This window comes from Spinacia oleracea, chromosome 4 (genome assembly GCF_020520425.1).
Source record: "Spinacia oleracea cultivar Varoflay chromosome 4, BTI_SOV_V1, whole genome shotgun sequence".
NCBI lineage: Eukaryota > Viridiplantae > Streptophyta > Magnoliopsida > Caryophyllales > Amaranthaceae > Spinacia > Spinacia oleracea.
Genome location: NC_079490.1, coordinates 118,952,399 through 118,975,765, shown reverse-complemented (window position 1 = coordinate 118,975,765; position 23,367 = coordinate 118,952,399).

The following is a 23,367-nucleotide window of genomic DNA, read 5'->3' as shown; positions in this document are numbered from 1 at the left end:
GTGATGTACTTCACATACCACCTAACCACACCTGATATATCATTTGATGTATCATGATTTTACAAATCAATGGTTTATCAAACAAATTTGTTTTGTCCTTATTAGTTTTGGGGAAGCAGAATGTACACAGGTGTAGATTTTTCCATTTTGGTCTTAATGTAGTTTGTCTTTTAGGTAGGTAGTTAGATTAAGTTTGTTTTAATTTTTTGTCTTTTTGCTTTTGTTTTCCTTTTTTTTTTTTTTTTTTAATATTTGGGGGGGGGGGGGGGGGGGGGTACGTGGGTTTGGTTTAGGGGCATTAGGATTAGGTTTGTTTAATTTTTTTTTTTTTTCTTTTGCTATTTGTTTTATTAGTTAGTTTATTGGTTTATCTTAATTTGGTTAGTTTAGATAGTTAATAAATTAGGTAGTTAATAAATTAGTAACTAATTTTATATTAGTTAATAGTTTACTTTTTTGTTAAGTCATTTTTGCATTGTTTTGTTGTAATTAGTCGGTCTCGTATGTTGGTATTGTTACGTTAGTAGTAAGTAATGTTAAATTTGTTAGTTTGTTAAGGCGAAACTTTTAACCCGGTCATGGTACGTTATTATTCCGGGTCATATGAATTGGAGTTTTTATCTTTTTCGGGTACACACTCATAGTAACATATAAATTTGTACGACCCTAGACATTTACACAAAACACCTTAAGTAGTGATATTGGATAAGGGATAGACACATAATTTTTGCGTGTCGTTACACATAACAAACTTGAATTAAGTTATTGTTAGCGTGTTGACGTATTATACGGTAGAATCAAAGTATATTATACAATACGGAATACGGAGTACTCCTTTATAAAAGGAGATTACCCCTATCCAATTCACCACTTACCACTTATTTCTTATCTCCACCTTATCCAAAAACATCAAAATCTTCCATTTTCACGGCACCCATGGCTCCCAACAACCAAGATCAGCCACCTCCTTCTCCTTTCGATGAGCATTTTCGGATGCTAACTTTGTATTTGAACTTGCTCATGGCGTTATTTGTGCTACTAGTGGCGCTCGTGGTTTTCATAATTATGAACAAGTGAAGCTTGGAGGTTTCCGGCACGAAATGCGCACGATTCGATTTGTGCTTCGATTTTTTGCTATTTTGGTAAATTAGAAGTACACATTGTAAGGATTTTGGGCATTTAAATAAAACGTCTTTGTTTTATTGTTAATATTTTCGGACTTTTAATTACTACCGTTGTTACTCCTTAAATCGTCTTACCATTACCGCCGAGGTAATGAACAAAGAAACTCGAGCAAAAAATATATATAAAAAAATATTTTCCTTGACAGAGGATCATACAAAATTGGGGATCAAAATTTGATGTCTACAGAATTCCCCTCATTGATCGAGTTTGGAACAAACGATGATCAATGTTTGATAAAAAGACGCAAAATTTTGATCTAGAAGGAAAGTTTTGAGGTAACAAGTGCTTGATACTGGTTGAAGAACCAGCTCGAATGGACTCCGAATAGGTGCGAGCCAATTGTCGGCTCTAATTGCAGTTGAAAGAAAACTGGCTTTAATCAAAACAATGAGATCCAATCATTGGTTTGTTGCGGTTGAAAAAGAAACCGGCTTGAGAGATCTCAATTAATGTTTAAATTAACGAGACTTGATCAATGCAGTTGAAAAGAACTGGCTTAGAAAATCTCAATTAGTGAGACTTAATATGGCGGTTGAAAAACCGGCTTGTAAAGGACTGATTAATTACTTAATCATTTCCTTATGTGTGGTTGAAAAACCAAATGATAGGTCCAAGGAGAATAGAGTCATTCATCCCGAAACATTGCAACTGAAAAGTTGGCTTGAAATGTCGCAACTGAAAAGTTGGCTGAGTTCGCTTAATCTCGAGAATTGTTTAGTTGGTCAAAGCTCGACTTTGATGTTCGGATTTAAAATCGAGGGGTTTTTAACTTGATAAATTCAGAATGGATTGAAGGAATTAAGGAAATCCATGACTAAATGACTTGTACAAGGCCAAGTTTTGAGCGAAACACCTTCTGACATGCTGATTTGGGCAAAACGTCAGATATTTGGTCTGACGCTTGCATGAGACTGGATGTGTTAGTGATCATGTTGAGAGTCAAAATGACATCCATATAAAAAGAAACCGTGATTGTTTTTTTTTTTTTATTTTTTTTTATTTTAAAAATAAAAATAAATAAAAGAGTGGTCGAAAATTTGAAAATTTTGACTTTCAGGCAAAAGCGGGCTTAAGATAGCGTTTCAGCTGGTGAATTTTGTGTTTGTTCTAGCAAATAAAGTTTTTAAAATGTTTCATTTCATTTAATAAACGTATATTAAATGATTTATAAAGGTAAACTCAATGCAAAAACAATTTGGAAGAAAGGAAGACAAAAACATGCAGATTCGACCTGGCATGACCCGGTTTAGGACTAACAAGCTTTAATGGTGTATTAAAGATGGGATTGAAGATATATCCTCATCATTAACATACTTTTACAATATGGGATCAGAATGGGAAAGGATTTTTGGGAATCATAAAAGAAAATTTTAAGAAAAAGACGAATTTGACGTGGCTTGGCTTGACTGGTTGCATGGCTTTCTTGTAAGATTGTCATGGCTTATGGAGAGGGTCAATATTTCTGATTTAAGAAGATTTGAAGACATAAACATTAGTATATAAGTCGTGGCTTGGCTAAGCATGAAAATCAAATCTTTTACCTCCTTGTAATTCAAGCACTTTGAGTGCATTTTGAGAGTTCCTTCTCTTCTTGCCCCCTTTTCAATACATCTTGTAATCATGGCCATGAATGCTAAATTTCCCAATAACCTAAGTGATATGAATGAAGTGGATTATAAGAATTTCTTGCATTCCATGGGAAAGGAGGTTGCTGACGGGCAATCTGGCGATACCAAGATATTCTTTGATTCCCTTCTTCCTCTTCTAAAACTCCCTCTTTGCTATGATCTTATTTATGCATCCACCAGGTGCTGGGATGAGAAAAAACACGTTTTTAACTTTAATGGTGAAGAGATGGTTCCCATGGTGGAGGAAATCGAGGGTCTACTATGTTTCAAAAAGGTGGACAAGCCGTTAGTTATCACGACAAAATGTAGCTCCTTAACTGGTTATCTGCGTGAGGTTTTAGGTCATTCCCACTATGATGGTATGACTTTCCATCATGGATATTCTATTCTTATTAATTGTGTTCTTGAACCTTTTAGAGCCAAGGGTACTAATCTCGAACTTGCTATTTCTTATGGCTCGGCTAGAGTTAAAGCATGCATGATTGCTCTTATGGGTCTTTTGTTGTTCAAAGAGGATCTTGGGCTATGTGACGAAAATGTGGCTGGTTATGTGCCCCAAGTGTCTAATGGGTGTAGGCTAGGACCAATAATATTGGGAGAATTAGTCCTAAGCCTTGATCAACAAAAGGAAAAACCGTTCTCTTTCATGAAAGGGAGTCCGCTAGTGCTTCATTTGTGGCTAATGGAGAAGTTTAAGTTGGTGAATCCTTTGAGAGCACTTACTTATCATCCTAAAATCATCCTTTCCAGAGGATGCTCCAATCTATATCGTGAGGTGAGGGATAATAACAGGTGGAGTTTGGCGCTCTCAGGGGAAAAGGAATGGGTGACTCCACATTTAGTTATCAAGGAAATTGTGTATAGTACCGCCAATAAGAGGGGTGTAGTTCTTCCGAGTGTCAAGAAGATCACCTTCTATTATCCATGGAGGTGTCTTAGGCAAATCGGGCAGTGGCAAACCTTCATTTGGGACCTTCCAACTGACGACTGCACAACTCATTGGATCGATGATAAATCGCTACGACAATTGCTTATTGCTTGGGAGCGAACAAAGAAAATTCCATTCCTTCCCGTTTTAAGGTACCCAATCGTTGATGCTTGCTATGAAAAGTGGCGTCGTGGAGATGTGGGAATGTATAAGAGGCCTAAAACGGAGGTTGATTCTTCAAGTAGGGTCATCAAGAAGATAAAGAAGGAGGAGTGATGATAAGAAAAAATGGCTTCCTAATGGTTGTTTGTTTATTTATCTTTCTTGTTTTGAAATTGTATTTCCTATGGATGTAATACTTGTTTAGGGACTGCCCTAGCAAGCTTTGTAGTGTGTTTAAGTACTAGGCTAAGGTAATTTGGGGAGTTGGAGGAAAAAGCCAATGTAATGCAAGAATTTGATGAAATAAAATGAAGCCATTAAGAATATTTTTTCTTTTCTAAAATAAATCTGCATTGCACGATTTAATAAAGACCATAGTGACTTGTTAGTTTCCGATATTGAATCCTCACATGATAAGCCCAAACATGCACTTATGACAATGGATGCAAAACAAAGTATTCACACAAATGATAACACTAAATTACTTTAGTAATGCAAGGGACTTATAAAGATTTACACATGGTAAGTTTTGAATATCTTGTGATGGTAAAATTTAGAAATATACATATATACGTATATATATATATATATATATATATATATATGTATATATGTACGTACTGACGTACATATACAATACATCACGTTCTTTTTTTTTTTTTTTTTTGGGCTTCTCTCTATTCTTTTCTTATGATCCATTTATTGCTTAGGCCTTTTTCTCTCATTTCTTTTCTATTACTCTCCTTTTATGCCCTTCTTTTTTGGCCTAACGGATCTTGAGAGTTAAGTGGCATACATCAGGTGAGCTAATTGCCCCTTGATAACGCATTGGCCTTCTCTCCAATGGCTGGGCCAGTGCCTTTTCAGCTTAAAAAAAAAGATAAGTGAATATGTAATGGATTTCACCTTTATTTTTGACCGAATCCATGTGGATTGCCTACGTATCCCGTGATAAGGGAATCAGGTCAAAGCGTAGTTCAGGATATTACGAGGCTTGCTTTTCTAACTAATATATCTGAAAGCTATCTTACTCATACTAGGATACATCATGGATCATACGATCGTCGAAATACTAGACGTAATATTTCTTAAGCTGGTCAAGGTTGGTAAAATGGAGGAATTCGTCGCCGTTAAGATCGACCAGTTTCACTGCCCCTGCTGAGGTGATGTGTTTGACCAGAAATGGGCCTGGCCAGTTAGGCTTGAATTTCCCACGAGGATCATGTATTGGAGCCCGATTCTCTTTCAAGACCAAATCTCCTTCTCGAATGCCCCTATCTCGCACTCTTTTATTGAAAGCTCGCGCGATACGTCGTTGATAAAGTTGGATGTTGTTTAGGGCCTCCAACCTTCGTTCGTCTGCTAGGGCCAGCTCGTCGTACCGAACCTTGAACCATTGATCTTCGGATACCTCGCTTTCATTCATAACCCGGAGTGATTGAATTTCGATTTCCACAGGAAGGACAGGTTCCATTCCATATACTAGAGAATACGGAGTAGTCCCTGTTGGAGTTCGAATAGAAATTCTATACCCCCAAAGGGCATATGGTAATTTGTCAGGCCATTCCCGGGTTTTTTCTGTCATTTTTGCAATTATCGTTCGAATGGTTTTGTTGGCGGCTTCAACTGCTCCATTGGTCTGAGGACGATAAGGGGAAGACTGATGATGTCTAACCTTATATTTCTCAAGAGTTTCTTTTAAGTGCCCTTCAAAGTGAGAGCCGTTGTCAGAAATGATTTCAATAGGAACTCCGTAGCGACATATGATGTTGTTGATCACAAATTTAGAGACTTGCTTTGCCCCTAGCTTTGCATATGACGCTGCTTCAATCCATTTCGAGAAATAGTCAACAGCAACTAAAATGTATTGGTGTCCGTTCGAGGCTTTTGGGTGAATTTGTCCGATGATATCTATACCCCAACTAGAAAACGGCCATGGAGAAGTGAGATTATGTAAGGAGGTAGGTGGCATGTGATTGAGATTTGCAAAAAATTGACATTTCTTGCAAGTCCTCACAAAATGGACATAGTCGCTTTCTAAAGTGGTCCAATAATAACCTGCTCGCAAGATTTTTCGAGCTAGCATCCTGCCATTCATGTGCGGACCGCATTCACCACCATGGATTTCTCCCATGATCTTTTGTATTTTTTTTTGTCAACACACAATTGTAGAGTTCCATCAAAACCCTTGCGGTACAATCTATCTTTTAGTATTACAAAGTGAGCTGCCAATCGCCGGATAGCCAATTGGTCTTTTTTATGACTCTCTTCAGGATATCGACCGGTGATTAGAAAATTTTTAATATTAGCATACCAAGCATCTTTATCATCTTGCAAAGTCAATGCAGCAATCATATGTTCAAGGTTGACTACCGGTGAATCACTTTCCTCAATAGTCACAGCTCGAATTTTTACGTTGTTTTCCCATGTTAAATTTACCGCTAAGTTTGCTAATGCATCCGTGAAACTGTTTTGCTCCCGGGGAAGATGCTTGAAGTCAATATCTTCAAAGTACGGAATGAACTATTGGAGATACTCGGTATACATTTGTAATCTCTCATCTCGGACTCTCCATACTCCAATTGTTTGAGAGATAATGAGGTTAGAATCTCCATATACTGTGAGGTATTTCGCCCCTGCCGCTAAGGCTGCCTTAACGCCATAAATGCAAGCTTCGTACTCTGCCGTGTTATTAGTCGTTGGAAAACTCAATTTCACAGCAAAAGGGATATGAATTCCATAAGGATCAATGAGCAAAACACCCGCGCCATTGCCCCTTCTATTAGATGCTCCGTCAAAGTACATTTTCCACCTAGATATCCCAATGTTGAGTAAATGTTCATCTGGAAACTCGTCATCAAATTCATCTCCTGATATTGGTCCATCAGCCAATGCTTCAGATATCGCCCTTCCTTTAACAGATTTCTGGTTTACACATTGAATATCAAATTCTGAAAGCATTGCATGCCATCTCGCGAATCTCTCAGTGAGAATTGGTTTCTCAAAGATGTACTTGATAGGATCTAGTCTTGAGATAAGGAAAGTTGTATGAGCCCGTAGATAATGTCGTAGCTTCTTAGTGGCGTATATGAGGGCGATGCAAGCTTTTTCTAAAGGATTGTATCTGGTTTCATAATCCAAAAACTTTTTGCTGAGGTAGTAGATGGCAATTTCTCTTTTGGTGCCTTCTTGGTATTGAGCCAATAACGCTCCCATGGCAGTTTCTGTGACTGTGAGATATAAAATCAAAGGCTCTCCCGGCTTGGGTGGCATTAATACTGGAGGGTTAGAGAGATATTCCTTCATCGAGTCAAATGAGGCTTGGCATTCTTCATTCCATTTTTTCGGAACATTTTTCCTCAACAACTTGAAAATCGGTTCGCATCGAGTGCTCAGTTGCGATATGAACCTGCTAATGTATTGAATTCTTCCTAGGAATCCCCGAATTTCTTTTTCCGTTCTTGGTGGAGGAAGTTCTTGAATGGCTTTCACTTTATCGGAATCGACTTTGATCCCATCTTTGCTGACAATAAAGCCCAACAGTTTTCCAGAAGTAACTCCGAATACGCATTTTTGAGGATTCAATCTCAAATTATATTTTCTAATCCTGTCAAAAAATGACTTTAATGCACTTATGTGCTCCCCTCGATCGTGGCTTTTGACAATCATATCATCCACGTATACTTCAACCGTATCATGAATAAGGTCATGTAGAATTGTTGTTGCAGCTCGTTGATAAGTGGCCCCTGCGTTTTTTAAACCGAACGGCATTGCTTGGTAACAAAATGTTCCCCATGGGGTGATGAATGACGTCTTTGGCATATCGTCTTCTGCCATGAGTATTTAATTATAGCCCGAGAATCCGTCCATAAATGAGAACATGGCGTGCCCCGCGGTACTATCCACCAGTACGTCAATGTGAGGCAAAGGGAAGTAATCTTTTGGTGATGCAGCGTTTAGATCCCTGAAGTCGATACATACTCTGACCCTTCCGTCTTTTTTGGGAACTACCACTATGTTAGCCAACCATTCAGGGTGTTTGATTGGTTTAATAAAATTGGCGTCGAGTTGTTTCTGGATTTCTTCTTTGACTTTTAGACTAACTTCCGGTTTCATCCTTCGGAGCTTTTGTTGCTTCGGCTTGCTGTTGGGATAAAGAGGAATGCGATGTTCGGCAATGTTACGGTCAACACCTGGCATATCTGCATATGACCATGCAAATACATCTACGTACTCCCTAAGCAATGCAATGAATGCAGTTTGTTCCTCAGGGGAAAGTGAGGATCCTATTTTTACTTCTTTTACACTACTATCAGTGCCAATATTTACAACTATTGACTCTTCTATGGGCATCATGCATGACTTAGGCTCATCGAAAGATTCATTATCAGATAATTCATTATGATCAAAATTAACTTCTTGCATGCAAATATATTTAGGTTTATTAACACACTCAAGGTCTTCATTTTCAGAATAATAAGACTGGGTATGAAGGGATGATTGGCTAGACGATGAACTATCGATTTCGTAACCTTCCGAGGCGGAGGAGTGGGTAAGGTGTGGATTTGAAAGATGCTTGGGGATTGGATCACCTAAAACGGGTGGAATGTAAGCTTCTTTGTTCTTGAGGTGGACATTGCCTTCACGCTCAATTCTTGTATTAACCGGTAGAGTAAGCGCCATTGGATCAAGATTTCCTTCATTTCCAAAGTTCGTAAATAATTGCCTCAAAACTCCTTGCTTCAAATATTCGATCCAATCAATGTTCTCTTTAGGCTTAGGTTCCTTGTATAACCATTTTTTGATTAATTCCTCATCTCTAGCTTCAGCAAAGAAGATTTCTAGTCCTGGAAGTCTCTGCTTCTTAACTGGGTCATACCATGGTTCAGGAAATTCGTAGTAGGGCTCGGTATCGTGTTGTAATACAAATTTCCCATTCAATGTGAGGGATGGTTTCTTAATGACGTGGAGGTCCTTGCTTGGATCATACCCCAAACCATAGCGATTTTGCTTCTCCATAATGGGGATTGGATGTTTCATGCCTTTGCCGTCACGACCTAAACCTTCGCCTGGGATATATCCCATCTTCATCATCAATTGAAGGCCTTTGGTGAGGGGTTGAAAGGTATTTGTTTTTGGGTCTTGGCTTGAAATATTTGGGTGTAGAGGGTGGTATGTCATTTAGCGGGGGATTGAGGCTTCAATTCAAGGTGATATGCACTTCAAGGTTTTCACCTAAACACAGGATACCCAAGGTCAAAATCATGAGAGAAAGAAGATAGGAAAAAGAAAAATAGAAATAATAATAAAAGAATGTGAATGCAGGAAGCGAAAGTACACGACTTATTGATTTGACTTTTTTTTTAAAAATAACGTCATACTTTTGAAAAGAAAAAGAAAATACTTCTACGGAACCAGAAAGATTGTTGGAATTTGACTCTGTTAGATTAGATAGGTGATTGTTAGAGGATCACAGTTGTTTCTTTTATTTGTTGGATAGTAACACGTCGTTTTGCTGTTTTTTTTTGGCGTTCATCTCCATTCCACTTATGGTATCCGAATGATTACTTCTTACTCCTAAGATCAATAATAAGGAAAAGAAAATAAAATAAAAGAGTAGGGCCTGTATCCCTTTTACACATTTCTTCCGTATTGAACGTGTGTTTCGTGATAGAATTATGCACTCATGTTGTTTGTGCTAACATGCCCTTGTGAGTCAAGTAGAGTTCTCCCGTATCTTAAGAGCTTTGGTAGGGGCTCTTTTCCTGTTGAAAGAAAAAAATTGTTAGTTGTTTAGGGTCGCACCCGAAGGTTGCCTACGTATCTCCACGTGTGTAGTCATTTTGAATAAAGTCTTATGAGTATTTTGTTAGGTTATGATACATATGACAATTCATAAATCATGCGGAAAAACCATAAAGCCAGGAAAGCATATTATTTACACATAATCGTTTAGCATAGTTTAGATGCATACACTTTGTTGCGTGCCTTCCCTAGCTGCGCCCGAACCGAACAAGAACAAGTCTTTAGGACTCCAAGTGTCGTCCCTCCGTAGATAGTCCACAGCACGTCCGGATCCGCCTTAAGCTTGACCAACTAGGATCGCCCTTAAGGTACTTAGAATTTTCGGCTAGTATAGGCAATTGTATGACTGAATTTTTGCTCTCAAAAATCACTTTGAATACTTGAATACTCTGTGTAAATATGTGACCCTAGGCACCTATTTAGAGAGTTATGGAAAAGGATTTGGAATCCTATTAGGATACTAATTTATTTAATTATAATCCTAATAGGACTCTAATTAAACAAACTAAATCTTTTAGGATTAGATTTAATCATATGACAAATCCCGGTAGCCTTAGGATTCGAGTAACACACTTCGAGTGATACGCTAGCACCGCACGCAGGCCTTGCGGCCCACGCACAACGCCAGCCCACTCGTCGCAGCCCCGCGCGCGCGCCAAGGCCATTGCTGGGCCTGGCCTTGCGCTGGACCGGGCGTGGCTTGGCAGCGTGTTTTTGGGCGCTTGGGCTTGCTGAGCGTAGGCCTGGCTTCGTGCTGGGCCTTCGTCTAGCAAGTCTCGTCCGATGTTAATTCGTACGACGCGCTTCCGATTAAATTCCCGATTCCGGAATTTATTTCCGATACGAACAATATTTAATATTTCCGATTCCGGAATTAATTTCCGTTTCGAACAAATATTTAATATTTCCGTTTCCGGAATTATTTTCCGATTCCGATAATATTTCCGATTCTGACAATATTTCCGTTTCCGGCAATATTTCCGATTCCGGCAATATTTCCATTTCCGATAATATTTTCCGATACGTACCATGTTTCCGTTTCCGGCAACATCTACGACTTGGATAATATTTATATTTCCGATACGATCCATATTTCCGTTTCAGGCAATATCATCGTTTCCGGAGCATTCATTTCTTGCCTGTGACGATCTCAGCTCCCACTGAAAACAAGATCCGTCGATTCCGAATATCCATAGATGGAGTATTTAATGCCATTAAATACTTGATCCGTTTACGTACTATTTGTGTGACCCTACGGGTTCAGTCAAGAGTAAGCTGTGGATTAATATCATTAATTCCACTTGAACTGAAGCGGCCTCTAGCTAGGCATTCAGCTTACTTGATCTCACTGAATTACTAACTTGTTAATTAATACTGAACCGCACTTATTAGACTTAACATAGAATGCATACTTGGACCAAGGGCATTATTTCCTTCAGTCTCCCACTTGTCCTTAGGGACAAGTGTGCATTTCCTAATTCCTTTGTCGCTCGATGCTTGCTCTTGAACATAAGGTAAGAGTTGTCATCCTTATTATGTCCAGAGGTGTTTCTCGGTTTCAGAGTTCAACTGATCAAATAGACAGATAATCATAGCCTATGATTCATCCGAGCACGGCCATGCATTTCACAGTTTCTAGCTCTCCGAGTGGCCTTGTACAACTTTTAAGCATCTCATCCCGATTTATGGGAGGACAATCCCAATCTTGCGATCTTGAGATTAGACTTCGTTTGATAGGTGATTACCTGAGCGTTGCCTTTATAGCCTCCTTTTACGGTGCGACGGTTGGTCAACGTCAAAGCAACCAGTTCTCAAACAAGTAATCTCAAATCACTCAGGTATTGAGGATTTAGTGTCTAATAATTTTAATGAAATTTACTTATGACAGATTTTCATCTCTTACAGTAAAGTTTCATAGGTCTTGTCCGATACTAGTCTTCCCAAAGTAAGTATCTATGCAAATGATTATGACATTGCCATGTCCACATAGTTCAAGAAACAGAACTACTAGTCATCTTGCATTCTAATCGTCTAACGTTTTCTATGCGTCCAATTTTATAGAAAACTCCGACTAGGGACCATTTTCAACCTTTGACATTCAAGTTCACTTGATAGACATTTCTTAGTCACAGGACTGGTCCTGACAGTCTATCTTGAATATATCGTCAAATTGAAGGGACTCATCATTTAATAAACCACAAATTAAATGGAAAAATGAATGATTAACCAATAATGTTTTACAAAGATTTAAACTCTAAAACTTTAAAACATTAAACAGGGATATCAAAGCCATTCTCCAATATGCTTGATTTCCATAGCTGCAGTGTGCGAGTTGTGCTTCGCCTGCGGCAGAGGTTTAGTCAATGGATCTGATATGTTGTCATCAGTTCCAATCTTGTTTATCTCGACTTCTTTTCTTTCAACGAACTCTCGTAGAAGGTGAAATCTACGAAGTACATGCTTGACTCTCTGGTGGTGTCTAGGCTCCTTTGCCTGTGCAATAGCTCCGTTATTATCACAATACAGGGCTATTGGTCCTTTAATGGAGGGGACTACACCAAGTTCACCTATGAACTTCCTTAGCCATATAGCTTCCTTTGCTGCTTCATGTGCAGCAATGTACTCCGCTTCAGTTGTAGAATCCGCAATGGTGCTTTGCTTAGCACTTTTCCAGCTTACTGCACCCCCGTTGAGGCAGAAGAAAAACCCAGACTGTGATCCGAAATCTTCCTTGTCGGTTTGGAAACTTGCGTCCGTATAGCCTTTAACAATTAATTCATCATCTCCACCATAGACCAGGAAGTCATCTTTGTGCCTTTTCAGGTACTTCAGGATATTCTTGGCAGCAGTCCAATGCGCCTCTCCTGGGTCTGACTGGTATCTGCTCGTAGCACTGAGTGCGTACGCAACATCCGGGCGTGTACATATCATAGCATACATTATTGAACCAATCAATGATGCATATGGAATCCCATTCATTCGTTATGCTCATCAAGTGTTTTTGGGCACTGAGTCTTGCTTAGAGTTATTCCATGAGACATGGGTAGGTAGCCTCGCTTGGAGTCCGCCATCTTGAACCTATCAAGCACCTTATTGATATAAGTGCTTTGACTAAGTCCAATCATCTTTTTAGATCTATCTATGTAAATCTTGATGCCCAATATGTACTGTGCTTCTCCTAGATCTTTCATTGAAAAACATTTCCCAAGCCAAATCTTGACAGAGTTCAACATAGGAATGTCATTTCCGATAAGTAATATGTCGTCGACATATAATACTAGGAAAGAAATTTTGCTCCCACTGACCTTCTTGTATATACAAGATTCGTCTGCGTTCTTGATGAAACCAAAGTCACTGACTGCTTCATCAAAACGTATATTCCAGCTCCTGGATGCTTGCTTCAATCCGTAGATTGACTTCTTTAGCTTGCATACCTTTTTAGCATTCTTTGGATCCTCAAAACCTTCAGGCTGTGTCATAAACACAGTTTCTGTTAAAACGCCGTTTAAGAAAGCAGTTTTGACATCCATCTGCCATATTTCGTAATCGTAATATGCAGCGATTGCTAACATTATCCGAATAGACTTTAGCATTGCAACTGGTGAAAAGGTTTCATCGTAATCCACACCGTGGACTTGCCTGTAACCTTTTTCAACCAATCTAGCTTTGAAAACTTCAAGTTTCCCATCCTTGTCCTTTTTCAGTTTGAAAACCCATTTGCTTCCAATGGCTTGGTAGCCATCTGGCAAATCGACCAAATCCCATACTTGGTTTTCAGACATGGAGTCTAATTCAGATTGCATGGCTTCTTGCCATTGCTTGGAGCTAGGGCTCGTCATAGCTTGTTTGTAAGTCGCAGGTTCATCACTTTCAAGTAATAGAACGTCATAGCTCTCGTTCGTCAAAATACCTAAGTACCTTTCCGGTTGAGATCTATATCTTTGCGATCTACGCGGGGTAACATTTCTAGATTGACCATGATTCTCACCAGATTCTTCTAAAGATCCCTGAGTTTCATCCTGAATGTCATCTTGAGCATTCTCTAGAGTTTGTTGTTCGACTCGAATTTCTTCGAGGTCTACTTTTCTCCCACTTGTCATTTTGGAAATGTGATCTTTCTCCAAAAAGACACCATCTCGAGCAACAAATACCTTGTTCTCAGATGTATTGTAGAAGTAATACCCCTTTGTTTCCTTTGGATAGCCCACAAGGATACATTTGTCAGATTTTGGATGAAGTTTGTCTGAAATTAATCGTTTGACGTATACTTCACATCCCCAAATCTTAAGAAAAGACACATTTGGAGGCTTTCCAAACCATAATTCATATGGAGTCTTTTCGACAGCTTTAGACGGAGCTCTATTTATAGTGAGTGCAGCTGTATTTAGTGTATGTCCCCAAAATTCTAATGGAAGTTTGGCCTGACCCATCATTGACCTGACCATGTCTAGCAAGGTTCTGTTCCTCCGTTCCGACACACCGTTCCATTGTGGTGTTCCAGGAGGAGTCAATTCTGATAGAATTCCACATTCTTTCAGATGGTCATCAAATTCATAGCTCAGATATTCACCGCCTCTGTCAGACCGCAGTGCCTTAATCTTCTTGCCTAATTGATTCTCTACTTCACTCTGAAATTCCTTGAATTTGTCAAAGGATTCAGACTTATGCTTCATTAGGTAGACATAACCATATCTACTGAAGTCATCAGTGAAAGTGATAAAGTAGCTGAAACCACCTCTTGCATTTGTACTCATTGGTCCACATACATCTGTATGGATTAAACCCAATAGTTCATTTGCTCTTTCTCCAACTTTAGAGAAAGGTTGCTTTGTCATTTTGCCAAGTAAACATGATTCGCATTTACCATAATCCTCTAAGTCAAATGGTTCTAGAATTCCTTCCTTTTGAAGTCTTTCTAAGCGTTTCAAGTTTATATGGCCTAATCGACAATGCCACAGATAGGTGAGATCTGAATCATCCTTTTTGGCCTTTTTGGTATTTATGTTATATACTTGTTTGTCGTGATCTAATAAATAAAGTCCATTGACTAATCTAGCAGATCCATAAAACATCTCTTTAAAATAAAACGAACAACTATTGTCTTTTATTAAAAAGGAAAATCCCTTAGCATCTAAGCAAGAAACTGAAATGATGTTTTTAGTAAGACTTGGAACATGGAAACACTCTTCCAGTTCCAAAACTAGCCCGGAGGGCAACGACAAATAATAAGTTCCTACAGCTAATGCAGCAATCCGTGCTCCATTTCCCACTCGTAGGTCGACTTCACCCTTGCTTAACTTTCTACTTCTTCTTAGTCCCTGTGGATTGGAACATAAGTGTGAGCCACAACCTGTATCTAATACCCAAGAAGTTGAATTAGCAAGTATACAGTCTATAACGAAAATACCTGAAGATGGAACGACTGTTCCGTTCTTCTGATCTTCCTTTAGCTTTGGACATTCTCTTTTGTAATGGCCTATTCCATCACAATAAAGACAGCTTGATGTGGACTTGTCCTGCTTTGATTTAGCATTGCCCTTGGACTTTCCACTTTTCTTGAACGGTCTCCTTCTAGCCTTGAGTAAATCTTTGGCTTCACAGTCCAGTATTATTTCAGCCTTTCTGACAAGGTGAACAAATTCTGCAACTGTTTCTTCTCTTGGTTCACTTAGGTATAGTTGCTTAAAGCGACCAAACCCACTGTGTAGTGAATTGAGCAAGATAGAGACTGCCATCCTTTCGCTTATTGGTGTTCCTAGTAGACTTAGGCGATCAAAGTATGAACGCATAAGATCCACATGGAACCTCAGTGGGACGCCTACCCTCTGTTTAGTGCGAAGGAGCTGAACATGTGTTTCTTGGACTTCCATCCTATAACACCTGTTGGGAGAACTAACCTTTAGACCAGACATTGATTCAATCAACTCATGGACGTTCAGGTCCCTGTCCTCCGTGCTTCCACGACAGATATCCCTCAGATTCTTGATGAGCGTAAAAGGTTCATAGGCTACAAACCTTCTAGCCCAATCATCAGGGATATTGTTCAGCATGAGACTCATAACCTTTTTGAGATCCGCATCCCAGGCGTAAAATCTCTCAGGGGTCATGTCTCTGGCATAGTAGCTTGGCATGGGATGTGATAGTACATACTCAAGTCCATTGAGTTTGACTATTTCAACTAGCTTAGCTTCCCATTCAAGAAAATTTGCTAGGTTCAGCTTGACCATAAGCTCAGAACCCATGATGATGTTTTGATTGTTGTTTGCCATATTTAAAACTACAATTGAAAAGAATAAACAAATAAATAACCATTCACAGTTTCTCTTAATAAACTTAAATTCTAGCATACATGCATAATTCAATGTTCATTAAGCATTTTATTCAAGTTATGTGTTCCGGCAGGTGTGAATAAAATGATTCCAAGAACCTAAAATCATTGAAGAACTAAGCACAGTTTGTCGACTTAATCCTAAAACATCTTAGGTAAGCAAAAGCCTTTTGCTAATAGTCTAGAAACTATTCTTGGTTGATAGGTACGTCTAAGAACTTATTAGGTAAACCTATCGATTTTGCCACGACATAAAAGGACTCCTTACTTATATCGTTGAGTTTCACCAAAACTAACATGTACTCACAATTATTTGTGTACCTTGCCCCTTTAGGACCAATAAGTAACACCTCGCTGAGCGAAAACTATTACTAGATTGATGTAAAGGATATCCAAGCAAGTGTATATTTTGGCATGGCACCTTTTAACTCAATTTTTTAAGTTTGGAACTTAAGGCTCTTACTATGTTGGTTAGATTTTAAGTGAACTAAAATCCTTAATCATGCAACATAATCAAGCTCTTGCATTTTAAGACATATTTAAAAGCAATAAATAACTTAAAACATGCATAAGATAAATGTGATCTAGTATGGCCCGACTTCATCTTGAAGCTTTAACTTCAAAGTCCGTCTTGAAAATCTCCGTGGGAGGCACCATTTTCTTCAAATAGAATAAGCTATAACTAATTACAACTATTTGATGGTACGCAGACCATATTTGAATTGAAAAACAACTTTGGTACTTTAGACCAATTACATTCAAATTAATGGTATGCAGACCATATTTTCTATCCTATTTGGGCCATACTAGTCACTTCATAACCTGCAAAACAGTACATATACAATATATACTATTCACCCATTCATTATCATGAATGGCCCACATAGCTGGTTAGTAAAACACATTATGCATCACATAAACATTTGCAGCAATTAATCAAGGGCACCAATAATCTACCAATTATTCAGTCCTTATTAATTCTAATCAAGTTGTTTTAACCTTAAAGATTTGTAGACCTAATCAAGAGTTTATGACTAAAAATGCTCCCACTTAAACCAATAAATTCATATGCTTTACTAATTTTAAACATAAAAATGTATTTCTAGTCTAACCGGAAACATACAAATTTAATTAAAATTTAAAGCTCATATAAATTTATAATTGAATCCAAAAGTTTAATTTAATTTCAGTCGTATTTAAATTAATTCATGATTTTAATTTTAGTAAAATAATAAGAATAAATAAAATTTATTATAATTACAATATTCAAAATTAAAATCCAAGAAAATAATTTAAATTATCAATTTTAAAATTAATTAAAATTACGTAAACTGAAAATCTCAAATTAAAATTTCAAAACGATCTAATCGCAACGCAACAATCCCACGCAACGCACGCCCATGGGCCACACGCTCACAGCCATCGCTGGCCATGTGCGCGCAGCCCATGCGCTGCGTCGCATCGCTGCTGCTCACCATCGCAAGGCATCACGCGAGCTGGTGCTCACTGCGCGCGCCAGCGCTCGACGCATGAGCATGCTGCCGCAGCCCATCGCTGGGCGCAACGCTCGTCGCACGCACAACAAGCACTCGCACGCCATCGCTGGGCGCAGCGCTCGTCGCACGCACAACAAGCACTCGCACGCCATCGCTGGGCGCATCGCTCGTCGCACGCACAACAGCGCTCGCTCCGCGCGAGCGATCGATGCTTGGCGCAGCACTCGTGGCACGCGAGCTTACGCTCGCTGCGCGCGAGGCTCTGCACGCTTGCGCGAGGCAGTGCGCGCTGTGGCGCAGCTCGCTTGCTGCCCACACGCGACTGCTCGTGCCTTGCTATCGCCCTTGCCCATTCGCCCATCGCACACAGCCCACGACACAAGGCAGGGCTGCTGCCTTGTGCTCGTGCACCATGGCCTTGCTCATTGCATTCGTACTGCATGGGCGACGAGCTCCCTTGCTCGTCGTCACATGCCCGCACTATACAACACCCCTTAAGGGTAACACGTAGCGTCCATTGCTTTGTGCGTGCAAGTTATATGAGCGAATCGCATAAAAATTTAAAATTTATATTCAAAATTAATGACAAATTAATAAATAATATTAATTTCATAATTTTAGGGCGAAAAATCGAAAATTTATTATTCAATTGATTTCCGATTAACATGGATTCAAGTCTAGGTCATAAAAATTTAAAATTTAACATAAATTTACAATTTTTATGGTGGTTTTTTATCATAGGTATCTAATTAAATTATAACTAATTATGAAAATCAAATTAATTCTAATATTCCAATTTTCAACAAATTAATCATAATTACAAATTAGATTGCATAATTAACAAGGCTAGGCATTCAAACTTGTTAAACATATACAGTAGGTCAATCAAAAATTCAAGATTTATCAACAAGAATCGCAAATATTTAATTTAACATCTTAAATTTACGAAATTTTGCATTCGAAAAACTAAAACCTCCGAAAAGTCATAGTTAGGCTTCGAATTTGAGAATTCTGGGTTCGGCCGAAAAATAATGTTTTTGTCAAAATTTTAGAATGCCTTTTACATGCGGAATTGACACAAAAATCACTCGATTTGGATGAGTAACGAAGAAACTGCCCAAAAACTGTGTACGTATAATTAAATAAACGCAATTTGCAATTAATTAACAATTACGAAAATTAATCACCCCTTTTCATTCTTGCAAATTTGTAATATTTAACCATGTTCATACAATTTTAGATTATGAAAATAATAAGAGGCTCGTGATACCACTGTTAGGTTATGATACATATGACAATTCATAAATCATGCGGAAAAACCATAAAGCCAGGAAAGCATATTATTTACACATAATCATTTAGCATAGTTTAGATGCATACACTTTGTTGCGTGCCTTCCCTAGCTGCGCCCGAACCGAACAAGAACAAGTCTTTAGGACTCCAAGTGTCGTCCCTCCGTAGATAGTCCACAGCACGTCCGGATCCGCCTTAAGCTTGACCAACTAGGATCGCCCTTAAGGTACTTAGAATTTTCGGCTAGTATAGGCAATTGTATGACTGAATTTTTGCTCTCAAAAATCACTTTGAATACTTGAATACTCTGTGTAAATATGTGACCCTAGGCACCTATTTATAGAGTTATGGAAAAGGATTTGGAATCCTATTAGGAAACTAATTTATTTAATTATAATCCTAATAGGACTCTAATTAAACAAACTAAATCTTTTAGGATTAGATTTAATCATATGACAAATCCCGGTAGCCTTAGGATTCGAGTAACACACTTCGAGTGATACGCTAGCACCGCACGCAGGCCTTGCGGCCCACGCACAGCGCCAGCCCACTCGCCGCAGCCCCGCGCGCGCGCCAAGGCCATTGCTGGGCCAGGCCTTGCGCTGGACCGGGCGTGGCTTGGCAGCGTGTTTTTGGGCGCTTGGGCTTGCTGAGCGTAGGCCTGGCTTCGTGCTGGGCCTTCGTCTAGCAAGTCTCGTCCGATGCTAATTCGTACGACGCGCTTCCGATTAAATTCCCGATTCCGGAATTTATTTCCGATACGAACAAATATTTAATATTTCCGTTTCCGGAATTATTTTCCGATTCCGATAATATTTCCGATTCTGACAATATTTCCGTTTCCGGCAATATTTCCATTTCCGATAATATTTTCCGATACGTACCATGTTTCCGTTTCCGGCAACATCTACGACTTGGATAATATTTATATTTCCGATACGATCCATATTTCCGTTTCCGGCAATATCATCGTTTCCGGAGCATTCATTTCTTGCCTGTGACGATCTCAGCTCCCACTGAAAACAAGATCCGTCGATTCCGAATATCCATAGATGGAGTATTTAATGCCATTAAATACTTGATTCGTTTACGTACTATTTGTGTGACCCTACGGGTTCAGTTAAGAGTAAGCTGTGGATTAATATCATTAATTCCACTTGAACTGAAGCGGCCTCTAGCTAGGCATTCAGCTCACTTGATCTCACTGAATTACTAACTTGTTAATTAATACTGAACCGCACTTATTAGACTTAACATAGAATGCATACTTGGACCAAAGGCATTATTTCCTTCATATTTGTGCAGGTGATAAGCAGAGAATCAGACCCGTCGTAGTTTTGTACTAAATAAAAGTATTGTTTTGGTTTATTTAAGCAGCTGAACTCATAATTTGAGTTGCCTACGTACCCCCAACGATATAGGTGGGAAGTGTCAAAGGAAGAAAAAAAGAAATATGAAGGGTGTTTGAAATGAGGGATTTTAGGGGATCAAGCTGCCCGTAGTTCTCAAATGGGGGATAACGATTTTTGTGTTTTTTGGTTTTTTGTCTTTTTTTTTTTTTTGACTTTCTTTTGTTTTTTTTTTTTTTTGTTTTTTTTTTGTTTCATTACAACGCCTTAGCTTCTTTCAGACGGGAAACGCATGACAATATTCCTTCCTTGCTTTCCCTGGTGTCTTAGACCTTAGATGAACCTTTGCCGGTCTTCTCTTTATGTCCATCAAATTCAAGAGCGTATAACCATCTCGCCCATGTCTTGCAGACCTGAGCAAATGCCTTCTTAGTGTCTTTGTCAATTCTATTCAGGAAGATATGTGGTTCCATAATCGATTGGATGGAGGTCACAATAGTCGCGGGCGTTTCCTCATTGTTACTATTCACGGCTAAGTTCTCGTCATCCATCCAAATGGGCTTACACTGGTTGATCGATCTGCAATATCGGGGTGGAGGATCCCTTGATTCTGCCAAAGTTAGTCGTCCCATCTTTTCACTGATTGGTTCACGTGTCACAAGCTCAATGGGATCGTCTTCATTTAAACAAATTGACAAAACATTTATGGATACTGATTCTTTATGACTCAGGTGTGATATTTTAGTAATCCGATTGATGCGCAGACGAAGAGCGTGGCATTTGTCAGTGTCATGCCCATGGAGTTGATGATAGTGGCAATATTTATGGAGATCAGGTCCAATGGGGTCAGCTCCTGGGCGACGAGGAAGTGGTTTGATAATTCCTTTGTCAAGGAGTCCTCGAAAAATTTCTAACGGAGACGACCAACGTCGTGATGGAAGAGGTTGGAAGTGGGTTTCTCTTCGACCAGGTCTTGTAAGTTGAGAGTCAATCTCCCTTTGTCTGGGTTTTGCATGAACAGAATCAATAATGCCGCGATCAATGAGGTCTTGAATTTCACACCGGAGATCATAACATAAGTCAGTTATGTGACCATATTGATTGCAATAATCACAATATTTCTCCATATTCGTTTCAAGTGGAGGCAAGGCATGTACATATCCTTTTATTCGGAGAACTCCTTGTTTGCGTAACCGGCTACACACCACACTTAAAGGTTCATCAATTTGAGCAAACACTCTTTTTCTTGACGACTTGGTATACGGGTTCACCTTTGGTCTTTCGTCAAGTAGCTTGTAACTGTCAATATCAAAGCCGTGTTGTTCCATATGACTGAGATCACCATATCTTATCGTGACCATGCGACGATAATAGTAATCATTAAGGTTCCTTAAGATTATCAGCATGAACTCTCTATCGGTAATGGAGTGTCGGAGCTTAGATCTTTTCTGGGAACATCTAGAGCAGAAATGAGAAAACGTCTCATTATTTGTCTGTCTCGTTGCAATCAACGCGTGTTTCTCGGTATCTGTCTGCCTGAACTCGCGAGACCAATCAACGAAAGCTTGTGCCACCTTTTCCCATTCTTGTCTAATAAGTGGGTTCAGAGTGCAGTACCATGACAACGCTGGTCCTTTTAAACTACGATCAAACAACTTAGGGAGATGCTCTTCCGGAATTCCCAAGGGAATTAAAACATTGGCAAACTTGTATAAATGTATTACTGGATCATCAGTTCCATCTGTTTTTTCCAATATCGGAAGTTCTTGATACCGGGCATCATACCTGTACTCTGGGAAGGAGACTAATGCTTTTGTGCGAATTTTAAAATAGGAACTCGTAACATTGAGATATAGATCATAGTCGTCATCTTTTGATCCGTCATGACAGCCTTCAATGCTATCTTCGTGAGAATTGCTACTATTCCAAGATTCACCTGGTTGTTCTGGTTGCTCGTGGTTTATCCCAACATCTGGAGTTCTTAATTCATCTTCATCCGTTTCATTATGTGTTGGTCCTTCCTCATCTTCTCCTAGATCTTCATCTGGGTCTTCTGATTCGTTGTGCATATTCTCATCGCCAGAGATATCTATCCTCCCATGATCAGAGTCGGTGCGAATGCAATATATATTGAATCCATCCAAACGAGTCCCTTCTTCCTCATCTAGCTGGAGCACGGATTTTTCGACAGAGAAAACATTCGCATCTGCCAAATCGCCCTGGATAGTGACTACTCCATGATCTGTAAGTAATTTCACCTTTTGATGTAACGTTGAAGCCACCGCCTTATTGTCATGTAACCAAGGTCGTCCTAACAGCAGATTGAAACATGCTTGAATGTCAATAACCGTGAAGTTCACTTCCCTGACCACAGGACCACACTCAATGAATAAATCTATGCAACCCAAAACTTCTCGTTTTGCATTGTCGTACGCACGGACTATCTGGCTTGACAGTGATAAATCGGTTTTAGAGTGCCCGAGTTTAGCTAGGAGTCGATAAGGGCACACATTGATAGCAGACCCATTGTCGACCAATACTTTCTGTATATTCCATCCATTACATCTTACCGTGATATGCAAAGAGTTGTTATGATTAGGATTCTCGGGCAGATCATCATCTGTGAACATAAGAGTGCGGTCCACACCATGGATGAGTCCTACAATTTGATCTGGGGTAATGGAAGGATTGATCGAAGCTTCCTCTAGGTGTTTAATCACGGCGGTTCTGTGGGGTCCCGAATGCCAGAGTAAATTCCATATAGAAATATTTGCGTTGACCTCTTTCATGCGCTTGATAGCATCATCCACTGCACCGTCTTCCTCGGTCATTAACTCTTTTCCCTTATCCTTCTTCCGTAAAGCTTCTAACGGGTTGTCATCTTCTAGATAAGAAGGTTTGAAGTGACGTCCTGCTCGGGTCAAATGACTTACTTCTACTACCTCATCATCGCTGAGATCATCAAGGCATATAGGACGCCCGTAGTCATTCGTTGTGGTGGGATGGACCACGTTATTATTTTCAACAATAGTCATAGCAGAAGTGGAATCTTCATCTTCATCTTCATCGCAGTCTAGAATGAAAAATGCTCCATCATACCCCAGCGTTCCACACATGTCACTAAAGGGATCTTTGGTGAGGGTGAATGTAACGCCCCGACCTCTAATTCACTTATTAAGGAATACTTAGCAGC